At 41.8% G+C, this 7,500-nt stretch overlaps 1 protein-coding gene across 1 annotated transcript in view; it reads left to right on the forward strand.

Moving 5' to 3' along the window:
• LOC143279766 (rap guanine nucleotide exchange factor 2-like) overlaps window positions 1–7,500 on the forward strand; it is a 104,154-nt gene that overhangs the window by 32,523 nt on the left and 64,131 nt on the right. The window lies entirely within an intron of this gene.

Below are 7,500 nucleotides of genomic sequence, written 5' to 3' on the forward strand. Positions count from 1 at the left end.
GCACACAGCCAGAAATTATGGTCTGAGGAATTGTGTCTGTGTGTCAGAGAGATTTTTGTTTTTATCTTCTTATGATTCTGTGTGTGTGTGTGTGTGTGTGTGTGTGTGTGTGTGCAATTACATGCATGTACGTGTGTGTGTTATGTGCATGTGTGCTTTTCACGCAGAGATGAAAGTCAGCTGTAGATATGTAGATAATACAGTTGTAATCTGGCACGCTAAAAACAGTTTTGGGCTGCTGCTAGTGCATATGTGTTTTAACACTGGTAATCGAAACGCATTTTTTTCTGATTTGAGTTCTTATTGTGGTCTACTTGTATTACATGACATGCAATGCCGCATTTGGCGCCACACATTTTAGCTATTACATTAGGATTTTTGTTGACACCTCTGATGACACAGCTAGCAATGAAGTTAGGAAGCTGTATGTGAAGTGTGCTTGCTGTATTCTCATCTGAGATGCAGAAAACTTCATGCAGCTGAAACAAGATGACTACAATAACATTATGCAGTTTAAAGCCCAAATGTGGTATGAAATTTAATTTATGTAAACATCCGAACTGCCCATTTTCTCTTGTCAGACCGTGTAAAACAAATAGATGACTAGCTACTGATTAACCATCATTTAATTAATGAGTTAAAGGTTTAAAAAAAAAGAAAAGAAAATTGTCCAGGGGAGAATCAAGAGAGGGAGGGGGAGGGGGGAGAATCAGCCCTGGCGCAGCACAGCCACATGTGGCTTGGCATGCTGGCAGCGGCGACGTGTCGGTGATGAAGAACCGTTTTAGTCTATTGATTTTTTTTGCCACCATAATATGATGAATCAGAACCTGGTGCCTGTGGAGAGGTGTTTGTGTCTGTCAGCCCTGTGCAGTCACCCGCCTTTCACTGTCACTCTCAACTCAGGGCGCTCAGGGTTTTAGTGCTGCTGTGGGTGCTTGGTGCTTTGTGCTGGTCTGCAATACTGTGCGTAAGTGGAGGGTTCTCTTCTTCTACTTCTTCTTCTTCTTCTTCTTTTCTTCTTCTTCTTCTTCTCTTCTTCCTCTCTCTCTCTCTCTCTCTCTCTCTCTCTCTCTCTCTCTCTCTCTAAGTGCCTATTCCTTTTCCCTCAATAAAAAAAAAAAGGTTAAGTTTTTCGATTTTGATTTCTCACAGTCTCTCTCTGTCTCTGTTTCTGTATGTCTGTCTCTGTCTGTCTATTGGTCTCTGTCTCTCTCTCTCCTTTTTTCTTGTTGCCCCCTCTACTGGGTTATATATCTGTCACAAAATATGACTCTAAATAAAAAAAAAAATAAAATAAAATTAAAAAAAACTCACAGGGTAATGATTCATCGCTGTTATCATTGCAGTCATTATCATTAGTCATCATTGTCACCATCATCTTCTCCTGTCACTTCTTCTTCCTCCTGTTCACAAAATTTTATATTCAGTTTCTGGTGGAACATCCTGTTTGCATGTCCCTTTCTATATAAGGAAGAGTTCACAACTTTTTTTTCTGTTTGGTGAATCGTTTATTACTACCAGTATCTCTCTCTCTCTCTCTCTCTCTCTCTCTCTCTCTCTCTCTCTATATATATATATATATATATATCATAGGTCAGCATTTTAACCCTCATCATCTACTGTCATTTCACCGTCCTCCCCATTGAATTTTGTCCTGTGTTGTCAGTGTCTGGTGCCCATTAGTTTCTGTTTAGTTGTTGCACCATCTCTGAGGAGGGGAGGGAGTGAACTACTGCCAGTTAGTCTCTCAGACTTCCTGTTTCTTAGTGGATGCGGTGCATGCCCTCGTTTATTTAATAATGATAATGATAATAATTCATAACTTGTCTATGGCGCGATATCCAGTACTAATGCTGCTCAAAGTGCCTTACAATCATGGAGCCAGATGTAAACATAACATAAAACATTACAACAGCTCAATCCAGTGCGTTCACAGAATGAAAAAAAAAAAGAATGATCCACCAAAAAATAAAAATATCAAGTAAATAATGCTTAGATTAAAAAGAAATACATTCCTTAAAAACACACATTTTTTAGACACACACATACATTTACAAAACAGTTGTACATTTGATGACATCTTTGACATTTTACTTTTTTGGCTCCCCCACCACCTGATCCATTGTTGAATTAGAAGTAGTGTGGAAGGGTGTACAAGTTGTTAATTATTTTTATTTTATTTTATTTCACTTGTGTCTTAGAATGTTATTATTATCTTATTGAATATTTTCCTTTTACATGATTGATTGAAGTGTATATATAGTAATCAAGAAAGAAATTAAGGATTTTTCATGTATTTCGATTGAGATGAGTTTATATAGTAATTAAGAAAAGGAGTAGGGGTTTCATTAATATTTTTTTTTTTATTTCACTTGTATCTTAGTATGGTTGGGTTTTTTTGGGGTTTTTTTTTTTGTTTTTTTTCCATGAATGTTTCCCTGTTCATAAGTATGTGAATGAGCCGAAAGAAAAAAACAAACTGTTTTAATTGCTTGAAGCAGACAACAAAAGTCTTTTGAATTGAATTGAACTTGAATTTAATTTGTGAATGACAGTGAAAGCCAAAGGGACACAAGATCTGAAGATGACCCATCAGCTATGTTTGTGATCACTTAAAAGTGTTCTTAGAAAGGAAGGTGTTTTTTTGGTTGTTTTTTTTTGGGGGGGTTGGGGGTGGGGGGGCTCTTGCTGCTGGTGATGATGTAAAGTTTTAAAGCTCTGTGTTGTAGAGACATCTGCTTTGTGATTTGACGTTTTCTGCTGAATGTGTGCATGGGAGGGTACGATGGGACTCACCATAACTATGAGAGGGAGAGCCTTGATTTATCTTGGACCGTTTTCCCTTTTACTGTGGAAGCAGCTGGAAATTCATCGTCTTTTGTGTGTGTGTGTGTGTGTGTGTGTGTGTGTGTGTGGTCCTTTCTGTGTCTGAGGCCTGCAGAATAAAGTACACTTGAAAGGAAAAGAGAAAAAAGAAAGATGGTTTATTCATAATATAAAAAAGGTATGATAGTTAAATTGTCGTCAGTGTTGCTAATTTGTACCTCTGATTCAGTTGGAATTCTGTTCTTTTTATTCTTAATTCCTAAAATTTGTCAGGAACCAAGAACACATTTTCTTTGCAATGTTCTGACAATCCTTTGTAGTTTTCTCAGGCAGCAAAGGAGAAAAAAACATTACCTTGTTCTTTTGTGCCAGAGCTGAATGTGTGATAGAAAGCATTTCAATTAAATAGAAATCACTGAACTGTCTCCACACACTTTTTACAAGACTTTGGTTTTATAAATCTCGGTTTCCCTGTCCCTGTCTCAGTGTGTATGTGTTTTTCACTTTCTCCCTTACTCTCCTCTCTTTCTCTCGCTCCCTTCATCATTCTCCCCCCCTCCCCTCACTCCCTTCCCTCCTGTTTTCCTGTCTGTCTCTCTCTTCCCTCCCTTTCTCCCCCTGCTCTTTCTCTCTCCCCCATCACCATTTTTATTCTCTTTCTGTTTTGCCCAATTATCAGAGAACTTAGTAAGTTCATGCCCCAGCTTGATCTCTCTGTCTTTGCCTGTTTGTATATAATATCAATCTCTCTGTCTGCTTCTCTCTCTCTCTCTCTCTGTCTGTCTGTCTGTCTGTCTCTGCCCCCCCCCCCCCCCTCTCTCTCTCTGTGATGTGCTCATTACAACCCCAGCCACAAAGGAAACACATATCAGCTGGTGCCCAGTAGCGGTGGACAAAAGAATCCTTCAGCTCCAGATGGGGCATACACAGTCAGTGTTGTGCTTCCGCTGTGCCAGCAGTGCAGTGCTTCCCTGCCTGGCTGGAACCAACCTTTCCCTGGAGACTGGCTGCACGTAATCTCTTTGAGTGTTTCTGTAAAGACGTGTTTGTGCTCAGAGATAGACCTTGGTTAAAGGACAAGATGAGTTTTGTTTCCCAACCCCAGGGAGACGTAAGCTGTTCACTCCCTCTTCCTCTGTCCAGGTATCAGTCTGTGTTTGTGTGTTTGAATGTGTCTTGGTGTCTTTGCCTGTGTGTGTGTGTATGTGTTTCTGTTGACGCAGTGATGGAGATACTGACAAACACACACTATTAGTATTATGCACACATTCATGATTATACATATGCCTGCCTCTTTTGGTTTGAGTGCTTAGGCTTTAGAGATGCCATTGCTCATATATCAGTTAAAGAAATAAGTAGACTGTATGAAAACATTCTGTTATATAAGTTCTTATTTCACACACCTATCATAAACAGAAAAAATAAAAAAGCTATTGTTTTTTTTTTGTTTTTGTTTGTGATGTACCTCACTACTCAAGGAGAAGGCTCAACATACTTGTATTACATTAAAATGTAGGCAACGCAATGAAAGAAAAATAAAACATGGTCAAAAGAGATGATATAGTAACATATCTGATTCTTTAAAAATAATGTTCATCCATACATGCAAAATGCAGATCCCACGAAGGAGAAAACAACACATAAGAATCAGTTTAGGCAGGCATGATCCACCACCACTGTTTGTATTTGTATTTCTTTTTATCACAACAGATTTCTCTGTGTGAAATTTGGGCTGCTGTCCCCAGGGAGAGTGCGTTGCTACACTACAGCGCCACCCATTTTTTTGGTATTTTTTCCTGCATGCAGTCTTATTTGTTTTCCCTATCGAAGTGGATTTTTCTACAGAATTTTGCCAGGAAGAACCCTTTTGTTGCCATGGGTTCTTTTACGTGCACTAAGTGCATGTTGTTCACAGGACCTCAGTTTATCGTCTCATATGAATGACTAGCGTCCAGACCACCACTCAAGGTCTAGTGGAGGGGGAGAAAGTATTGGCGGCTGAGCCGTGATTTGAACCAGCGCGCTCAGATTCTCTTGTTTCCTAGGCGGACGCGTTACCTCTAGGCCATCACTCCACTATGTATACGCATACACCATACATACATGTAAACATGAGCAAACATCAGAAAGGATGGGATCAGTGTATCAAAGCCACAACAGCATCACTGGTTGTCTGCTGATTTTTATTTTTGTACACAAAGTCCTAAAAGACTTGTAAACAGATAGCAAATGATGAATTAAACAGGTTTGATGAAACTATGCTGTCCACAATTTTACAACAAGAAAACCAGGTCTGTACAGAGCCACAGAATTATTGGCTTGTTCATGAAAGGGGGGAATCAAGAGCACAGTGATCTGTGAAAGGTTTTCCCAATGAACATTAATAATGCAAGAGATTCAGTGCAGTCAGACAGATAAATGTTGTGTGTGGCCTTTTTGCTGGTGGGCCTCATATGCATGCAGACTGAAGCACTGCATCTGTGTGCATCTTGTTTTGACTTTCCTCTGTCATTAACTATTGATAACACTGTATTGATTCACTCTCCTCACTCTGCAGGATTGTCAGGAAAATGAATTTACTGTGTGGAATAATGTTGCAGATTATGTATAATTTGTCACACACACACACACACACATGCATATGCACAAGAAGGGGGGTTCAGGCACTATGAGGTCTGCACATCTGTTCACCTGGGAGATTTAAAAAAAAAAAAAAGTCCCACCCCTCTACCCACCAGGCGCAATGACCAGGATTCCACCCCCAGATTGAAAGTTCAACGCTTTAAGCACTTGGCTGTTAATGCCCTCGAGCCAGCATACTGAAGACCCCACCATAATTATGCGAGTTCTGTTAGGCTTTACGGTCGGAGGCACCACACCGATGTGGAAATCGTGTTTACAGAGACCCGAGTTTGTGCAATTAAAATTTGTTTCGATTTAATTACCTTTCGGCTTTCATGATGCCCGTAGCTGATGTTTAATAAATAAATAAATAAATAAATAAATAATGAAATTTTAAAAATCTCGATGCAGAAGTCCATAATTATGTCGTTGGTAGCAGTGCATTGTGAGATATTAATCTTTCTGTTCAAGGCTGCTTATCAGACTGTTGGAGGAAGAGGGGGGGGGGGGGGGGGGGGGGGAGGGAAGAGGATGTGACCCGAGTTGACACAGCCTCTCGCTTTTTGAAGGCGCCGCGCGACTGGGATGAGCAGCAACAAACAGGAAAGCGAGCATTGTATTGTATTGGTGTTTTGGGGGGGGCCGGAGGGGCCACACCACTCTGTGTGTGCGTCACCAAACAGTCTGTTGTCTGGCAGGAGGTGACAGGCATACGCGGGCAAAACACTGGCTGACGGTGAGGGAGGGGGGGGGGGGGGGGGGGTTAGGACCCTAGGCTATGGGCTCGCGAAAACATAACGGGTCGGTGTTTTGTTTGACCGCACCATCGTGATGTGCCCCGTCGGTTGTCCCCTGTGTGTGACGTAGTATAGGTGGAGTTGACGTTTAGCACTGCGGGCGGATGTTTTTTTGTTGTTGTTTTTTGTCTCCATCACGTGCTAGACAGACTGACAGCAAGTTTACATTCTCTGCATGATACGATATGTATGTAATATGGTCATATTCTGTTCTGTTGCCCACCCAGCCTGCAAGCTCTCTATCTTTCTGTTTGTGTCTGTTCCTCTTTCTCGCCCATCCGTCCAGTTGGTTTAAACAGCATTTTATTTGGAACATGTCACAATACAACACAGATATCGATGAACAGGACAACAAGAAAATCTTATATAAAGTCTTGTCCTGACACATGTACATACTGAATATGTGACGGATGTCATCATAACTAGAAGACGTGAACATACATGAGTTTTGAACAAACCTAAGCTGAGATATAAATAAAGTGAAGAAAATGAATAATAAACGAGTGGTGGAGGAAGAAGTCAATAGAGAGAGAACGAGAAGCATCAACGCTGGGGCACAAGCACAGCAAGACTGAACTTGGCCGACAAACAAAGCGGCGAAAGCCAACCGTCCGGAAAAAATAAAAATAATAATTAAATTTAAAAAAATCCGTCCAGTTCTGTTTGTCTCTCCCCCCCCCCCCCCCCCTCCCCCGCCACATGATATCTCGATCTCACTCCCTTTTCCCATCCCTCTCCGGAGGTCTGACTAGTCCTCTCACTCGCGCAGACACACACACATACACACGCACACACACACACACGCTCTCTCTCTGTCTCTCCATCTCACTGACACACACACACACACACACACACAATAACACATATTATGCACACACACATAATCAAATTCACACCACACGCACACAACCCACTCTTCCCTCCACCCTGCCCCCCCCCCCAACCCCACCCGCACCCCCACCCCCCACCCCCACCACCCTTCTGCCTCGCCCCCCGACACATACACCACTGGACATGTTTTTCTTTCATATAGTGGAAAACGTTTTTATAATCTTAGACGTCAGCAGACGCGCGCTTATCTGGCCCAGCCATCAAAAGTCTGTACTGCGGGCAGAATGGAATTTTCTTTACGGGGCAGCCCCGAGTTGGGGGACAAGGGGATGGGAAACCCAGCACCCGGTTGTGTTGGTAGGGGCTGTATGTATTATGGGGGGTATCAGGCCGTCTGGCTACATCCCCACTTTCACAGCGT

The sequence above is a fragment of the Babylonia areolata genome, chromosome 1 (genome assembly GCF_041734735.1).
Source record: "Babylonia areolata isolate BAREFJ2019XMU chromosome 1, ASM4173473v1, whole genome shotgun sequence".
In the NCBI taxonomy this organism is placed as follows: domain Eukaryota; kingdom Metazoa; phylum Mollusca; class Gastropoda; order Neogastropoda; family Buccinidae; genus Babylonia; species Babylonia areolata.